This window comes from Rhineura floridana, chromosome 7 (assembly GCF_030035675.1).
Source record: "Rhineura floridana isolate rRhiFlo1 chromosome 7, rRhiFlo1.hap2, whole genome shotgun sequence".
Taxonomy (NCBI): domain Eukaryota; kingdom Metazoa; phylum Chordata; class Lepidosauria; order Squamata; family Rhineuridae; genus Rhineura; species Rhineura floridana.
Genome location: NC_084486.1, coordinates 27,335,727 through 27,354,794, shown reverse-complemented (window position 1 = coordinate 27,354,794; position 19,068 = coordinate 27,335,727).

Sequence of the window (19,068 nt, the reverse complement as noted above, 5' to 3'; positions counted from 1 at the left end):
GCAAACTTTTTCTGCCCTTTCGGATATCGGGCATCATATGACACGAATTTGAGACGCTTTGGATACTTTTCATTTTTTTGAAAAAATCCTGACCCGCGGGTCACACTTTTTGCCTTCTTTTTCTCTCCTGAGCTGCACTCAGGTTTCTGCAGCTTGTTCAGAATCTAGAGCAGGGAAACTGGTTCCGCAAACTTTTTCTGCCCTTTCGGATATCGGGCATCATATGACACGAATTTGAGACGCTTTGGATACTTTTCATTTTTTTGAAAAAATCCTGACCCGCGGGTCACACTTTTTGCCTGCTTTTTCTCTCCTGAGCTGCACTCAGGTTTCTGCAGCTTGTTCAGAATCTAGAGCAGGGAAACAGGTTCCGCAAACTTTTTCTGCCCTTTTGGATCTTGGGCATCATATGACACGAGTTTGAGACGCTTTGGATTCTTTTCATTTTTTTGAAAAAATCCTGACCCGCGGGTCACACTTTTTTCCTGCTTTTTCTCTCCTGAGGTGCACTCAGGCTTCTGTAGCTTGTTCAGAATCTAGAGCAGGGAAACAGGTTCCGCAAACTTTTTCTGCCCTTTCGTATCTCGGGCATCATATGACGCGAGTTTGAGACGCTTTGGATACTTTTCATTTTTTTGAAAAAATCCTGACCCGCGGGTCACACTTTTTGCCTGCTCTTTCTCTCCTGAGCTGCACTCAGGTTTCTGCAGCTTGTTCAGAATCTAGAGCAGGGAAACAGGTTCCGCAAACTTTTTCTGCCCTTTCGGATCTCGGGCATCATATGACGCGAGTTTGAGACGCTTTGGATACTTTTCATTTTTTTGAAAAAATCCTGACCCGCGGGTCACACTTTTTGCCTTCTTTTTCTCTCCTGAGGTGCATTCAGGTTTCTGTAGCTTGTTCAGAATCTAGAGCAGGGAAACAGGTTCTGCAAACTTTTTCTGCCCTTTCGGATCTCGGACATCATATGATGCGAGTTTGAGACGCTTTGGATACTTTTCATTTTTTTGAAAAAATCCAGACCCGCGGGTCACACTTTTTGCCTTCTTTTTCTCTCCTGAGCTGCACTCAGGTTTCTGCAGCTTGTTCAGAATCTAGAGCAGGGAAACAGGTTCCGCAAACTTTATCTGCCCTTTCGGATCTCGGGCATCATATGACACGAGTTTGAGACGCTTTGGATACTTTTCATTTTTTTGAAAAAATCCAGACCCGCGGGTCACACTTTTTGCCTTCTTTTTCTCTCCTGAGCTGCACTCAGGCTTCTGCAGCTTGTTCAGAATCTAGAGCAGGGAAACAGGTTCCGCAAGCTTTTTCTGCCCTTTCGGAACTCGGGCATCATATGACGCGAGTTTGAGACGCTTTGGATACTTTTCATTTTTTTGAAAAAATCCTGACCCGCGCGTCACACTTTTTGCCTGCTTTTTCTCTCCTGAGCTGCACTCAGGTTTCTGTAGCTTGTTCAGAATATAGAGCAGGGAAACAGGTTCCGCAAGCTTTTTCTGCCCTTTCGGAACTCGGGCATCATATGACGCGAGTTTGAGATGCTTTGGATACTTTTCATTTTTTTGAAAAAATCCTGAGCCGCGGGTCACACTTTTTGCCTGCTTTTTCACTCCTGAGCTGCACTCAGGTTTCTGTAGCTTGTTCAAAATATAGAGCAGGGAAACAGGTTCCGCAAACTTTTTCTGCCCTTTCGGATCTCGGGCATCATATGACACGAGTTTGAGATGCTTTGGATACTTTTCATTTTTTTGAAAAAATCCTGACCCGCGGGTCACACTTTTTGCCTTCTTTTTCTCTACTGAGGTGCATTCAGGTTTCTGCAGCTTGTTCTGAATCTAGAGCAGGGAAACAGGTTCCGCAAGCTTTTTCTGCCCTTTCGGATCTCGGGCATCATATGACGCGAGTTTGAGACGCTTTGGATACTTTTCATTTTTTTGAAAAAATCCTGACCCGCGGGTCACACTTCTTTCGTGCTTTTTCTCTCCTGAGGTGCACTCAGGTTTCTGTAGCTTGTTCAGAATCTAGAGCAGGGAAACAAGTTCCGCAAACTTTTTCTGCCCTTCCGTATCTCGGGCATCATATGACGCGAGTTTGAGACGCTTTGGATACTTTTCATTTTTTTGAAAAATTCCTGACCCGCGGGTCACACTTTTTGCCTGCTTTTTCTCTCCTGAGCTGCACTCAGGTTTCTGCAGCTTGTTCAGAATCTAGAGCAGGGAAACAGGTTCCGCAAACTTTTTCTGCCCTTTCAGATCTCGGACATCATATGACACGAGTTTGAGACGCTTTGGATACTTTTCATTTTTTTGAAAAAATCCTGACCCGCGGGTCACACTTTTTGCCTTCTTTTTCTCTCCTGAGCTGCACTCAGGTTTCTGCAGCTTGTTCAGAATCTAGAGCAGGGAAACAGGTTCCGCAAACTTTTTCTGCCCTTTCGGATATCGGGCATCATATGATGCGAGTTTGAGACGCTTTGGATACTTTTCATTTTTTTGAAAAAATCCTGACCTGCGGGTCACACTTTTGGCCTTCTTTTTCTCTCCTGAGCTGCACTCAGGTTTCTGCAGCTTGTTCAGAATCTTGAGCAGGGAAACAGGTTTCGCAAACTTTTTCTGCCCTTTCGGATCTCGGGCATCATTTGATGCGAGTTTGAGACGCTTTGGATACTTTTCATTTTTTTGAAAAAATCCTGACCTGCGGGTCACACTTTTTGCCTTCTTTTTCTCTCCTGAGCTGCACTCAGGTTTCTGCAGCTTGTTCAGAATCTAGAGCAGGGAAACAGGTTCCGCAAACTTTTTCTGCCCTTTCGGATCTCGGGCATCATATGATGCGAGTTTGAGACGCTTTGGATACTTTTCATTTTTTTGAAAAAATCCTGACCCGCGGGTCACACTTTTTGCCTGCTTTTTCTCTCCTGAGGTGCATTCAGGTTTCTGTAGCTTGTTCAGAATCTAGAGCAGGGAAACAGGTTCCGCAAACTTTTTCTGCCCTTTCGGATCTCGGGCATCATATGATGCGAGTTTGAGACGCTTTGGATACTTTTCATTTTTTTGAAAAAATCCTGACCTGCGGGTCACACTTTTTGCCTGCTTTTTCTCTCCTGAGCTGCACTCAGGTTTCTGCAGCTTGTTCAGAATCTAGAGCAGGGAAACAGGTTCCGCAAACTTTTTCTGCCCTTTCGGATCTCGGGCATCATATGACGCGAGTTTGAGACGCTTTGGATACTTTTCATTTTTTTGAAAAAATCCTGACCCGCGGGTCACACTTTTTGCCTTCTTTTTCTCTCCTGAGGTGCATTCAGCTTTCTGTAGCTTGTTCAGAATCTAGAGCAGGGAAACAGGTTCCGCAAACTTTTTCTGCCCTTTCGGATCTCGGGCATCATATGATGCGAGTTTGAGATGCTTTGGATACTTTTCATTTTTTTGAAAAAATCCTGACCCGCGGGTCACACTTTTTTCCTGCTTTTTCTCTCCTGAGCTGCACTCAGGTTTATGCAGCTTGTTCAGAATCTAGAGCAGGGAAAAAGGTTCCGCAAGCTTTTTCTGCCCTTTCGGATCTTGGGCATCATATGATGCGAGTTTGAGACGCTTTGGATACTTTTCATTTTTTTGAAAAAATCCTGACCTGCGGGTCACACTTTTTGCCTTCTTTTTCTCTCCTGAGCTGCACTCAGGTTTCTGCAGCTTGTTGAGAATCTTGAGCAGGGAAACAGGTTCCGCAAACTTTTTCTGCCCTTTCGGATCTCGGGCATCATATCACACGAGTTTGAGACGCTTTGGATACTTTTCATTTTTTTGAAAAAATCCTGACCCGCGGGTCACACTTTTTGCCTGCTTTTTCTCTCCTGAGCTGCACTCAGGTTTCTGCAGCTTGTTCAGAATCTAGAGCAGGGAAACAGGTTCCGCAAACTTTTTCTGCCCTTTCGGATCTCGGGCATCATATGATGCGATTTTGAGACGCTTTGGATACTTTTCATTTTTTTGAAAAAATCCTGACCTGCGGGTCACACTTTTTGCCTTCTTTTTCTCTCCTGAGCTGCACTCAGGCTTCTGCAGCTTGTTCAGAATCTAGAGCAGGGAAACAGGTTCCGCAAGCTTTTTCTGCCCTTTCGGAACTCGGGCATCATATGACGCGAGTTTGAGACGCTTTGGATACTTTTCATTTTTTTGAAAAAATCCTGACCCGCGCGTCACACTTTTTGCCTGCTTTTTCTCTCCTGAGCTGCACTCAGGTTTCTGTAGCTTGTTCAGAATATAGAGCAGGGAAACAGGTTCCGCAAGCTTTTTCTGCCCTTTCGGAACTCGGGCATCATATGACGCGAGTTTGAGATGCTTTGGATACTTTTCATTTTTTTGAAAAAATCCTGAGCCGCGGGTCACACTTTTTGCCTGCTTTTTCACTCCTGAGCTGCACTCAGGTTTCTGTAGCTTGTTCAAAATATAGAGCAGGGAAACAGGTTCCGCAAACTTTTTCTGCCCTTTCGGATCTCGGGCATCATATGACACGAGTTTGAGATGCTTTGGATACTTTTCATTTTTTTGAAAAAATCCTGACCCGCGGGTCACACTTTTTGCCTTCTTTTTCTCTACTGAGGTGCATTCAGGTTTCTGTAGCTTGTTCTGAATCTAGAGCAGGGAAACAGGTTCCGCAAGCTTTTTCTGCCCTTTCGGATCTCGGGCATCATATGACGCGAGTTTGAGACGCTTTGGATACTTTTCATTTTTTTGAAAAAATCCTGACCCGCGGGTCACACTTCTTTCGTGCTTTTTCTCTCCTGAGGTGCACTCAGGTTTCTGTAGCTTGTTCAGAATCTAGAGCAGGGAAACAAGTTCCGCAAACTTTTTCTGCCCTTCCGTATCTCGGGCATCATATGACGCGAGTTTGAGACGCTTTGGATACTTTTCATTTTTTTGAAAAATTCCTGACCCGCGGGTCACACTTTTTGCCTGCTTTTTCTCTCCTGAGCTGCACTCAGGTTTCTGCAGCTTGTTCAGAATCTAGAGCAGGGAAACAGGTTCCGCAAACTTTTCCTGCCCTTTCAGATCTCGGACATCATATGACGCGAGTTTGAGACGCTTTGGATACTTTTCATTTTTTTGAAAAAATCCTGACCCGCGGGTCACACTTTTTGCCTTCTTTTTCTCTCCTGAGCTGCACTCAGGTTTCTGCAGCTTGTTCAGAATCTAGAGCAGGGAAACAGGTTCCGCAAACTTTTTCTGCCCTTTCGGATATCGGGCATCATATGACACGAATTTGAGACGCTTTGGATACTTTTCATTTTTTTGAAAAAATCCTGACCCGCGGGTCACACTTTTTGCCTTCTTTTTCTCTCCTGAGCTGCACTCAGGTTTCTGCAGCTTGTTCACAATATAGAGCAGGGAAACAGGTTCCGCAAACTTTTTCTGCCCTTTCGGATATCGGGCATCATATGACACGAATTTGAGACGCTTTGGATACTTTTCATTTTTTTGAAAAAATCCTGACCCGCGGGTCACACTTTTTGCCTTCTTTTTCTCTCCTGAGCTGCACTCAGGTTTCTGCAGCTTGTTCAGAATCTAGAGCAGGGAAACAGGTTCCGCAAACTTTTTCTGCCCTTCCGTATCTCGGGCATCATATGACGCGAGTTTGAGACGCTTTGGATACTTTTCATTTTTTTGAAAAAATCCTGACCCGCGGGTCACACTTTTTGCCTGCTTTTTCTCTCCTGAGCTGCACTCAGGTTTCTGCAGCTTGTTCAGAATCTAGAGCAGGGAAACAGGTTCCGCAAGCTTTTTCTGCCCTTTCGGATCTTGGGCATCATATGACAAGAGTTTGAGACGCTTTGGATACTTTTCATTTTTTTGAAAAAATCCTGACCCGCGGGTCACACTTCTTTCGTGCTTTTTCTCTCCTGAGCTGCACTCAGGTTTCTGCAGCTTGTTCAGAATCTAGAGCAGGGAAACAGGTTCCGCAAGCTTTTTCTGCCCTTTCAGAACTCGGGCATCATATGACGCGAGTTTGAGATGCTTTGGATACTTTTCATTTTTTTGAAAGAATCCTGAGCCGCGGGTCACACTTTTTGCCTGCTTTTTCTCTCCTGAGCTGCACTCAGGTTTCTGTAGCTTGTTCAGAATATAGAGCAGGGAAACAGGTTCCGCAAACTTTTTCTGCCCTTTCGGATCTCGGGCATCATATGACACGAGTTTGAGATGCTTTGGATACTTTTCATTTTTTTGAAAAAATCCTGACCCGCGGGTCACACTTTTTGCCTGCTTTTTCTCTCCTGAGCTGCACTCAGGTTTCTGTAGCTTGTTCAGAATATAGAGCAGGGAAACAGGTTCCGCAAACTTTTTCTGCCCTTTCGGATCTCGGGCATCATATGACACGAGTTTGAGATGCTTTGGATACTTTTCATTTTTTTGAAAAAATCCTGACCCGCGGGTCACACTTTTTGCCTTCTTTTTCTCTACTGAGGTGCATTCAGGTTTCTGTAGCTTGTTCTGAATCTAGAGCAGGGAAACAGGTTCCGCAAGCTTTTTCTGCCCTTTCGGATCTCGGGCATCATATGACGCGAGTTTGAGACGCTTTGGATACTTTTCATTTTTTTGAAAAAATCCTGACCCGCAGGTCACAGTTTTTGCCTTCTTTTTCTCTCCTGAGGTGCATTCAGGTTTCTGTAGCTTGTTCAGAATCTTGAGCAGGGAAACAGGTTCCGCAAACTTTTTCTGCCCTTTCGGATCTCGGGCATCATATGACACGAGTTTGAGATGCTTTGGATACTTTTCATTTTTTTGAAAAAATCCTGACCCGCGGGTCACACTTTTTGCCTTCTTTTTCTCTACTGAGGTGCATTCAGGTTTCTGTAGCTTGTTCTGAATCTAGAGCAGGGAAACAGGTTCCGCAAGCTTTTTCTGCCCTTTCGGATCTCGGGCATCATATGACGCGAGTTTGAGACGCTTTGGATACTTTTCATTTTTTTGAAAAAATCCTGACCCGCAGGTCACAGTTTTTGCCTTCTTTTTCTCTCCTGAGGTGCATTCAGGTTTCTGTAGCTTGTTCAGAATCTTGAGCAGGGAAACAGGTTCCGCAAACTTTTTCTGCCCTTTCGGATCTCGGGCATCATATCACACGAGTTTGAGACGCTTTGCATACTTTTCATTTTTTTGAAAAAATCCTGACCCGCGGGTCACACTTTTTGCCTGCTTTTTCTCTCCTGAGCTGCACTCAGGTTTCTGCAGCTTGTTCAGAATCTAGAGGAGGGAAACAGGTTCCGCAAACTTTTTCTGCCCTTTCGGAACTCGGGCATCATATGATGCGAGTTTGAGACGCTTTGGATACTTTTCATTTTTTTGAAAAAATCCTGACCTGCGGGTCACACTTTTTGCCTTCTTTTTCTCTCCTGAGGTGCATTCAGGTTTCTGTAGCTTGTTCAGAATCTAGAGCAGGGAAACAGGTTCTGCAAACTTTTTCTGCCCTTTCGGATCTCGGACATCATATGATGCGAGTTTGAGACGCTTTGGATACTTTTCATTTTTTTGAAAAAATCCTGACCCGCGGGTCACACTTTTTTCCTGCTTTTTCTCTCCTGAGCTGCACTCAGGTTTATGCAGCTTGTTCAGAATCTAGAGCAGGGAAACAGGTTCTGCAAGCTTTTTCTGCCCTTTCGGATCTTGGGCATCATATGATGCGAGTTTGAGACGCTTTGGATACTTTTCATTTTTTTGAAAAAATCCTGACCTGCGGGTCACACTTTTTGCCTTCTTTTTCTCTCCTGAGCTGCACTCAGGTTTCTGCAGCTTGTTCAGAATCTTGAGCAGGGAAACAGGTTCCGCAAACTTTTTCTGCCCTTTCGGATCTCGGGCATCATATCACACGAGTTTGAGACGCTTTGGATACTTTTCATTTTTTTGAAAAAATCCTGACCCGCGGGTCACACTTTTTGCCTGCTTTTTCTCTCCTGAGCTGCACTCAGGTTTCTGCAGCTTGTTCAGAATCTAGAGCAGGGAAACAGGTTCCGCAAACTTTTTCTGCCCTTTCGGATCTCGGGCATCATTTGATGCGAGTTTGAGATGCTTTGGATACTTTTCATTTTTTTGAAAAAATCCTGACCTGCGGGTCACACTTTTTGCCTTCTTTTTCTCTCCTGAGCTGCACTCAGGTTTCTGCAGCTTGTTCAGAATCTAGAGCAGGGAAACAGGTTCCGCAAACTTTTTCTGCCCTTTCGGATCTCGGGCATCATATGACGCGAGTTTGAGACGCTTTGGATACTTTTCATTTTTTTGAAAAAATCCTGACCCGCGGGTCACACTTTTTGCCTTCTTTTTCTCTCCTGAGGTGCATTCAGGTTTCTGTAGCTTGTTCAGAATCTAGAGCAGGGAAACAGGTTCCGCAAACTTTTTCTGCGCTTTCGGATCTCGGGCATCATATGATGCGAGCTTGAGACGCTTTGGATACTTTTCATTTTTTTGAAAAAATCCTGACCCGCGGGTCACACTTTTTTCCTGCTTTTTCTCTCCTGAGCTGCACTCAGGTTTATGCAGCTTGTTCAGAATCTAGAGCAGGGAAAAAGGTTCCGCAAGCTTTTTCTGCCCTTTCGGATCTTGGGCATCATATGATGCGAGTTTGAGACGCTTTGGATACTTTTCATTTTTTTGAAAAAATCCTGACCTGCGGGTCACACTTTTTGCCTTCTTTTTCTCTCCTGAGCTGCACTCAGGTTTCTGCAGCTTGTTGAGAATCTTGAGCAGGGAAACAGGTTCCGCAAACTTTTTCTGCCCTTTCGGATCTCGGGCATCATATCACACGAGTTTGAGACGCTTTGGATACTTTTCATTTTTTTGAAAAAATCCTGACCTGCGGGTCACACTTTTTGCCTTCTTTTTCTCTCCTGAGCTGCACTCAGGTTTCTGCAGCTTGTTCAGAATCTAGAGCAGGGAAACAGGTTCCGCAAACTTTTTCTGCCCTTTCGGATCTCGGGCATCATATGACGCGAGTTTGAGACGCTTTGGATACTTTTCATTTTTTTGAAAAAATCCTGACGCGCGGGTCACACTTTTTGCCTTCTTTTTCTCTCCTGAGGTGCATTCAGGTTTCTGTAGCTTGTTCAGAATCTAGAGCAGGGAAACAGGTTCCGCAAACTTTTTCTGCCCTTTCGGATCTCGGGCATCATATGATGCGAGTTTGAGACGCTTTGGATACTTTTCATTTTTTTGAAAAAATCCTGACCCGCGGGTCACAGTTTTTTCCTGCTTTTTCTCTCCTGAGCTGCACTCAGGTTTCTGTAGCTTGTTCAGAATCTAGAGCAGGGAAACAGGTTCCGCAAGCTTTTTCTGCCCTTTCGGATCTTGGGCATCACATGACACGAGTTTGAGACGCTTTGGATACTTTTCATTTTTTTGAAAAAATCCTGACCCGCGGGTCACACTTCTTTCGTGCTTTTTCTCTCCTGAGGTGCACTCAGGTTTCTGTAGCTTGTTCAGAATCTAGAGCAGGGAAACAGGTTCCGCAAACTTTTTCTGCCCTTTCGTATCTCGGGCATAATATGACGTGAGTTTTAGACGCTTTGGATACTTTTCATTTTTTTGAAAAATTCCTGACCCGCGGGTCACACTTTTTGCCTGCTTTTTCTCTCCTGAGGTGCACTCAGGTTTCTGTAGCTTGTTCAGAATCTAGAGCAGGGAAACAGGTTCCGCAAACTTTTTCTACCCTTTCGTATCTCGGGCATCATATGACGCGAGTTTGAGACGCTTTGGATACTTTTCATTTTTTTGAAAAATTCCTGACCTGCGGGTCACACTTTTTGCCTGCTTTTTCTCTCCTGAGCTGCACTCAGGTTTCTGCAGCTTGTTCAGAATCTAGAGCAGGGAAACAGGTTCCGCAAACTTTTTCTGCCCTTTCGGATCTCGGACATCATATGACGCGAGTTTGAGACGCTTTGGATACTTTTCATTTTTTTGAAAAAATCCTGACCCGCGGGTCACACTTTTTGCCTTCTTTTTCTCTCCTGAGCTGCACTCAGGTTTCTGCAGCTTGTTCAGAATCTAGAGCAGGGAAACAGGTTCCGCAAACTTTTTCTGCCCTTTCGGATCTCGGGCATCATATGTTGCGAGTTTGAGACACTTTGGATACTTTTCATTTTTTTGAAAAAATCCTGACCCGTGGGTCACACTGTTTGCCTTCTTTTTCTCTCCTGAGCTGCACTCAGGTTTCTGCAGCTTGTTCAGAATCTAGAGCAGGGAAACAGGTTCCGCAAGCTTTTTCTGCCCTTTCGGAACTCGGACATCATATGACGCGAGTTTGAGACGCTTTGGATACTTTTCATTTTTTTGAAAAAATCCTGACCCGCGGGTCACACTTTTTGCCTGCTTTTTCTCTCCTGAGCTGCACTCAGGTTTCTGCAGCTTGTTCAGAATCTAGAGCAGGGAAACAGGTTCCGCAAACTTTATCTGCCCTTTCGGATCTCGGGCATCATATGACACGAGTTTGAGACGCTTTGGATACTTTTCATTTTTTTGAAAAAATCCAGACCCGCGGGTCACACTTTTTGCCTTCTTTTTCTCTCCTGAGCTGCACTCAGGCTTCTGCAGCTTGTTCAGAATCTAGAGCAGGGAAACAGGTTCCGCAAGCTTTTTCTGCCCTTTCGGAACTCGGGCATCATATGACGCGAGTTTGAGACGCTTTGGATACTTTTCATTTTTTTGAAAAAATCCTGACCCGCGCGTCACACTTTTTGCCTGCTTTTTCTCTCCTGAGCTGCACTCAGGTTTCTGTAGCTTGTTCAGAATATAGAGCAGGGAAACAGGTTCCGCAAGCTTTTTCTGCCCTTTCGGAACTCGGGCATCATATGACGCGAGTTTGAGATGCTTTGGATACTTTTCATTTTTTTGAAAAAATCCTGAGCCGCGGGTCACACTTTTTGCCTGCTTTTTCTCTCCTGAGCTGCACTCAGGTTTCTGTAGCTTGTTCAAAATATAGAGCAGGGAAACAGGTTCCGCAAACTTTTTCTGCCCTTTCGGATCTCGGGCATCATATGACACGAGTTTGAGATGCTTTGGATACTTTTCATTTTTTTGAAAAAATCCTGACCCGCGGGTCACACTTTTTGCCTTCTTTTTCTCTACTGAGGTGCATTCAGGTTTCTGTAGCTTGTTCTGAATCTAGAGCAGGGAAACAGGTTCCGCAAGCTTTTTCTGCCCTTTCGGATCTCGGGCATCATATGACGCGAGTTTGAGACGCTTTGGATACTTTTCATTTTTTTGAAAAAATCCTGACCCGCGGGTCACACTTCTTTCGTGCTTTTTCTCTCCTGAGGTGCACTCAGGTTTCTGTAGCTTGTTCAGAATCTAGAGCAGGGAAACAAGTTCCGCAAACTTTTTCTGCCCTTCCGTATCTCGGGCATCATATGACGCGAGTTTGAGACGCTTTGGATACTTTTCATTTTTTTGAAAAATTCCTGACCCGCGGGTCACACTTTTTGCCTGCTTTTTCTCTCCTGAGCTGCACTCAGGTTTCTGCAGCTTGTTCAGAATCTAGAGCAGGGAAACAGGTTCCGCAAACTTTTCCTGCCCTTTCAGATCTCGGACATCATATGACGCGAGTTTGAGACGCTTTGGATACTTTTCATTTTTTTGAAAAAATCCTGACCCGCGGGTCACACTTTTTGCCTTCTTTTTCTCTCCTGAGCTGCACTCAGGTTTCTGCAGCTTGTTCAGAATCTAGAGCAGGGAAACAGGTTCCGCAAACTTTTTCTGCCCTTTCGGATATCGGGCATCATATGACACGAATTTGAGACGCTTTGGATACTTTTCATTTTTTTGAAAAAATCCTGACCCGCGGGTCACACTTTTTGCCTTCTTTTTCTCTCCTGAGCTGCACTCAGGTTTCTGCAGCTTGTTCAGAATCTAGAGCAGGGAAACTGGTTCCGCAAACTTTTTCTGCCCTTTCGGATATCGGGCATCATATGACACGAATTTGAGACGCTTTGGATACTTTTCATTTTTTTGAAAAAATCCTGACCCGCGGGTCACACTTTTTGCCTGCTTTTTCTCTCCTGAGCTGCACTCAGGTTTCTGCAGCTTGTTCAGAATCTAGAGCAGGGAAACAGGTTCCGCAAACTTTTTCTGCCCTTTTGGATCTTGGGCATCATATGACACGAGTTTGAGACGCTTTGGATTCTTTTCATTTTTTTGAAAAAATCCTGACCCGCGGGTCACACTTTTTTCCTGCTTTTTCTCTCCTGAGGTGCACTCAGGCTTCTGTAGCTTGTTCAGAATCTAGAGCAGGGAAACAGGTTCCGCAAACTTTTTCTGCCCTTTCGTATCTCGGGCATCATATGACGCGAGTTTGAGACGCTTTGGATACTTTTCATTTTTTTGAAAAAATCCTGACCCGCGGGTCACACTTTTTGCCTGCTCTTTCTCTCCTGAGCTGCACTCAGGTTTCTGCAGCTTGTTCAGAATCTAGAGCAGGGAAACAGGTTCCGCAAACTTTTTCTGCCCTTTCGGATCTCGGGCATCATATGACGCGAGTTTGAGACGCTTTGGATACTTTTCATTTTTTTGAAAAAATCCTGACCCGCGGGTCACACTTTTTGCCTTCTTTTTCTCTCCTGAGGTGCATTCAGGTTTCTGTAGCTTGTTCAGAATCTAGAGCAGGGAAACAGGTTCTGCAAACTTTTTCTGCCCTTTCGGATCTCGGACATCATATGATGCGAGTTTGAGACGCTTTGGATACTTTTCATTTTTTTGAAAAAATCCAGACCCGCGGGTCACACTTTTTGCCTTCTTTTTCTCTCCTGAGCTGCACTCAGGTTTCTGCAGCTTGTTCAGAATCTAGAGCAGGGAAACAGGTTCCGCAAACTTTATCTGCCCTTTCGGATCTCGGGCATCATATGACACGAGTTTGAGACGCTTTGGATACTTTTCATTTTTTTGAAAAAATCCAGACCCGCGGGTCACACTTTTTGCCTTCTTTTTCTCTCCTGAGCTGCACTCAGGCTTCTGCAGCTTGTTCAGAATCTAGAGCAGGGAAACAGGTTCCGCAAGCTTTTTCTGCCCTTTCGGAACTCGGGCATCATATGACGCGAGTTTGAGACGCTTTGGATACTTTTCATTTTTTTGAAAAAATCCTGACCCGCGCGTCACACTTTTTGCCTGCTTTTTCTCTCCTGAGCTGCACTCAGGTTTCTGTAGCTTGTTCAGAATATAGAGCAGGGAAACAGGTTCCGCAAGCTTTTTCTGCCCTTTCGGAACTCGGGCATCATATGACGCGAGTTTGAGATGCTTTGGATACTTTTCATTTTTTTGAAAAAATCCTGAGCCGCGGGTCACACTTTTTGCCTGCTTTTTCACTCCTGAGCTGCACTCAGGTTTCTGTAGCTTGTTCAAAATATAGAGCAGGGAAACAGGTTCCGCAAACTTTTTCTGCCCTTTCGGATCTCGGGCATCATATGACACGAGTTTGAGATGCTTTGGATACTTTTCATTTTTTTGAAAAAATCCTGACCCGCGGGTCACACTTTTTGCCTTCTTTTTCTCTACTGAGGTGCATTCAGGTTTCTGCAGCTTGTTCTGAATCTAGAGCAGGGAAACAGGTTCCGCAAGCTTTTTCTGCCCTTTCGGATCTCGGGCATCATATGACGCGAGTTTGAGACGCTTTGGATACTTTTCATTTTTTTGAAAAAATCCTGACCCGCGGGTCACACTTCTTTCGTGCTTTTTCTCTCCTGAGGTGCACTCAGGTTTCTGTAGCTTGTTCAGAATCTAGAGCAGGGAAACAAGTTCCGCAAACTTTTTCTGCCCTTCCGTATCTCGGGCATCATATGACGCGAGTTTGAGACGCTTTGGATACTTTTCATTTTTTTGAAAAATTCCTGACCCGCGGGTCACACTTTTTGCCTGCTTTTTCTCTCCTGAGCTGCACTCAGGTTTCTGCAGCTTGTTCAGAATCTAGAGCAGGGAAACAGGTTCCGCAAACTTTTTCTGCCCTTTCAGATCTCGGACATCATATGACACGAGTTTGAGACGCTTTGGATACTTTTCATTTTTTTGAAAAAATCCTGACCCGCGGGTCACACTTTTTGCCTTCTTTTTCTCTCCTGAGCTGCACTCAGGTTTCTGCAGCTTGTTCAGAATCTAGAGCAGGGAAACAGGTTCCGCAAACTTTTTCTGCCCTTTCGGATATCGGGCATCATATGATGCGAGTTTGAGACGCTTTGGATACTTTTCATTTTTTTGAAAAAATCCTGACCTGCGGGTCACACTTTTGGCCTTCTTTTTCTCTCCTGAGCTGCACTCAGGTTTCTGCAGCTTGTTCAGAATCTTGAGCAGGGAAACAGGTTTCGCAAACTTTTTCTGCCCTTTCGGATCTCGGGCATCATTTGATGCGAGTTTGAGACGCTTTGGATACTTTTCATTTTTTTGAAAAAATCCTGACCTGCGGGTCACACTTTTTGCCTTCTTTTTCTCTCCTGAGCTGCACTCAGGTTTCTGCAGCTTGTTCAGAATCTAGAGCAGGGAAACAGGTTCCGCAAACTTTTTCTGCCCTTTCGGATCTCGGGCATCATATGATGCGAGTTTGAGACGCTTTGGATACTTTTCATTTTTTTGAAAAAATCCTGACCCGCGGGTCACACTTTTTGCCTGCTTTTTCTCTCCTGAGGTGCATTCAGGTTTCTGTAGCTTGTTCAGAATCTAGAGCAGGGAAACAGGTTCCGCAAACTTTTTCTGCCCTTTCGGATCTCGGGCATCATATGATGCGAGTTTGAGACGCTTTGGATACTTTTCATTTTTTTGAAAAAATCCTGACCTGCGGGTCACACTTTTTGCCTGCTTTTTCTCTCCTGAGCTGCACTCAGGTTTCTGCAGCTTGTTCAGAATCTAGAGCAGGGAAACAGGTTCCGCAAACTTTTTCTGCCCTTTCGGATCTCGGGCATCATATGACGCGAGTTTGAGACGCTTTGGATACTTTTCATTTTTTTGAAAAAATCCTGACCCGCGGGTCACACTTTTTGCCTTCTTTTTCTCTCCTGAGGTGCATTCAGCTTTCTGTAGCTTGTTCAGAATCTAGAGCAGGGAAACAGGTTCCGCAAACTTTTTCTGCCCTTTCGGATCTCGGGCATCATATGATGCGAGTTTGAGATGCTTTGGATACTTTTCATTTTTTTGAAAAAATCCTGACCCGCGGGTCACACTTTTTTCCTGCTTTTTCTCTCCTGAGCTGCACTCAGGTTTATGCAGCTTGTTCAGAATCTAGAGCAGGGAAAAAGGTTCCGCAAGCTTTTTCTGCCCTTTCGGATCTTGGGCATCATATGATGCGAGTTTGAGACGCTTTGGATACTTTTCATTTTTTTGAAAAAATCCTGACCTGCGGGTCACACTTTTTGCCTTCTTTTTCTCTCCTGAGCTGCACTCAGGTTTCTGCAGCTTGTTGAGAATCTTGAGCAGGGAAACAGGTTCCGCAAACTTTTTCTGCCCTTTCGGATCTCGGGCATCATATCACACGAGTTTGAGACGCTTTGGATACTTTTCATTTTTTTGAAAAAATCCTGACCCGCGGGTCACACTTTTTGCCTGCTTTTTCTCTCCTGAGCTGCACTCAGGTTTCTGCAGCTTGTTCAGAATCTAGAGCAGGGAAACAGGTTCCGCAAACTTTTTCTGCCCTTTCGGATCTCGGGCATCATATGATGCGATTTTGAGACGCTTTGGATACTTTTCATTTTTTTGAAAAAATCCTGACCTGCGGGTCACACTTTTTGCCTTCTTTTTCTCTCCTGAGCTGCACTCAGGCTTCTGCAGCTTGTTCAGAATCTAGAGCAGGGAAACAGGTTCCGCAAGCTTTTTCTGCCCTTTCGGAACTCGGGCATCATATGACGCGAGTTTGAGACGCTTTGGATACTTTTCATTTTTTTGAAAAAATCCTGACCCGCGCGTCACACTTTTTGCCTGCTTTTTCTCTCCTGAGCTGCACTCAGGTTTCTGTAGCTTGTTCAGAATATAGAGCAGGGAAACAGGTTCCGCAAGCTTTTTCTGCCCTTTCGGAACTCGGGCATCATATGACGCGAGTTTGAGATGCTTTGGATACTTTTCATTTTTTTGAAAAAATCCTGAGCCGCGGGTCACACTTTTTGCCTGCTTTTTCACTCCTGAGCTGCACTCAGGTTTCTGTAGCTTGTTCAAAATATAGAGCAGGGAAACAGGTTCCGCAAACTTTTTCTGCCCTTTCGGATCTCGGGCATCATATGACACGAGTTTGAGATGCTTTGGATACTTTTCATTTTTTTGAAAAAATCCTGACCCGCGGGTCACACTTTTTGCCTTCTTTTTCTCTACTGAGGTGCATTCAGGTTTCTGTAGCTTGTTCTGAATCTAGAGCAGGGAAACAGGTTCCGCAAGCTTTTTCTGCCCTTTCGGATCTCGGGCATCATATGACGCGAGTTTGAGACGCTTTGGATACTTTTCATTTTTTTGAAAAAATCCTGACCCGCGGGTCACACTTCTTTCGTGCTTTTTCTCTCCTGAGGTGCACTCAGGTTTCTGTAGCTTGTTCAGAATCTAGAGCAGGGAAACAAGTTCCGCAAACTTTTTCTGCCCTTCCGTATCTCGGGCATCATATGACGCGAGTTTGAGACGCTTTGGATACTTTTCATTTTTTTGAAAAATTCCTGACCCGCGGGTCACACTTTTTGCCTGCTTTTTCTCTCCTGAGCTGCACTCAGGTTTCTGCAGCTTGTTCAGAATCTAGAGCAGGGAAACAGGTTCCGCAAACTTTTCCTGCCCTTTCAGATCTCGGACATCATATGACGCGAGTTTGAGACGCTTTGGATACTTTTCATTTTTTTGAAAAAATCCTGACCCGCGGGTCACACTTTTTGCCTTCTTTTTCTCTCCTGAGCTGCACTCAGGTTTCTGCAGCTTGTTCAGAATCTAGAGCAGGGAAACAGGTTCCGCAAACTTTTTCTGCCCTTTCGGATATCGGGCATCATATGACACGAATTTGAGACGCTTTGGATACTTTTCATTTTTTTGAAAAAATCCTGACCCGCGGGTCACACTTTTTGCCTTCTTTTTCTCTCCTGAGCTGCACTCAGGTTTCTGCAGCTTGTTCAGAATCTAGAGCAGGGAAACAGGTTCCGCAAACTTTTTCTGCCCTTTCGGATATCGGGCATCATATGACACGAATTTGAGACGCTTTGGATACTTTTCATTTTTTTGAAAAAATCCTGACCCGCGGGTCACACTTTTTGCCTGCTTTTTCTCTCCTGAGCTGCACTCAGGTTTCTGCAGCTTGTTCAGAATCTAGAGCAGGGAAACAGGTTCCGCAAACTTTTTCTGCCCTTTTGGATCTTGGGCATCATATGACACGAGTTTGAGACGCTTTGGATTCTTTTCATTTTTTTGAAAAAATCCTGACCCGCGGGTCACACTTTTTTCCTGCTTTTTCTCTCCTGAGGTGCACTCAGGCTTCTGTAGCTTGTTCAGAATCTAGAGCAGGGAAACAGGTTCCGCAAACTTTTTCTGCCCTTTCGTATCTCGGGCATCATATGACGCGAGTTTGAGACGCTTTGGATACTTTTCATTTTTTTGAAAAAATCCTGACCCGCGGGTCACACTTTTTGCCTGCTCTTTCTCTCCTGAGCTGCACTCAGGTTTCTGCAGCTTGTTCAGAATCTAGAGCAGGGAAACAGGTTCCGCAAACTTTTTCTGCCCTTTCGGATCTCGGGCATCATATGACGCGAGTTTGAGACGCTTTGGATACTTTTCATTTTTTTGAAAAAATCCTGACCCGCGGGTCACACTTTTTGCCTTCTTTTTCTCTCCTGAGGTGCATTCAGGTTTCTGTAGCTTGTTCAGAATCTAGAGCAGGGAAACAGGTTCTGCAAACTTTTTCTGCCCTTTCGGATCTCGGACATCATATGATGCGAGTTTGAGACGCTTTGGATACTTTTCATTTTTTTGAAAAAATCCAGACCCGCGGGTCACACTTTTTCCCTTCTTTTTCTCTCCTGAGCTGCACTCAGGTTTCTGCAGCTTGTTCAGAATCTAGAGCAGGGAAACAGGTTCCGCAAACTTTATCTGCCCTTTCGGATCTCGGGCATCATATGACACGAGTTTGAGACGCTTTGGATACTTTTCATTTTTTTGAAAAAATCCAGACCCGCGGGTCACACTTTTTGCCTTCTTTTTCTCTCCTGAGCTGCACTCAGGCTTCTGCAGCTTGTTCAGAATCTAGAGCAGGGAAACAGGTTCCGCAAGCTTTTTCTGCCCTTTCGGAACTCGGGCATCATATGACGCGAGTTTGAGACGCTTTGGATACTTTTCATTTTTTTGAAAAAATCCTGACCCGCGCGTCACACTTTTTGCCTGCTTTTTCTCTCCTGAGCTGCACTCAGGTTTCTGTAGCTTGTTCAGAATATAGAGCAGGGAAACAGGTTCCGCAAGCTTTTTCTGCCCTTTCGGAACTCGGGCATCATATGACGCGAGTTTGAGATGCTTTGGATACTTTTCATTTTTTTGAAAAAATCCTGAGCCGCGGGTCACACTTTTTGCCTGCTTTTTCACTCCTGAGCTGCACTCAGGTTTCTGTAGCTTGTTCAAAATATAGAGCAGGGAAACAGGTTCCGCAAACTTTTTCTGCCCTTTCGGATCTCGGGCATCATATGACACGAGTTTGAGATGCTTTGGATACTTTTCATTTTTTTGAAAAAATCCTGACCCGCGGGTCACACTTTTTGCCTTCTTTTTCTCTACTGAGGTGCATTCAGGTTTCTGCAGCTTGTTCTGAATCTAGAGCAGGGAAACAGGTTCCGCAAGCTTTTTCTGCCCTTTCGGATCTCGGGCATCATATGACGCGAGTTTGAGACGCTTTGGATACTTTTCATTTTTTTGAAAAAATCCTGACCCGCGGGTCACACTTCTTTCGTGCTTTTTCTCTCCTGAGGTGCACTCAGGTTTCTGTAGCTTGTTCAGAATCTAGAGCAGGGAAACAAGTTCCGCAAACTTTTTCTGCCCTTCCGTATCTCGGGCATCATATGACGCGAGTTTGAGACGCTTTGGATACTTTTCATTTTTTTGAAAAATTCCTGACCCG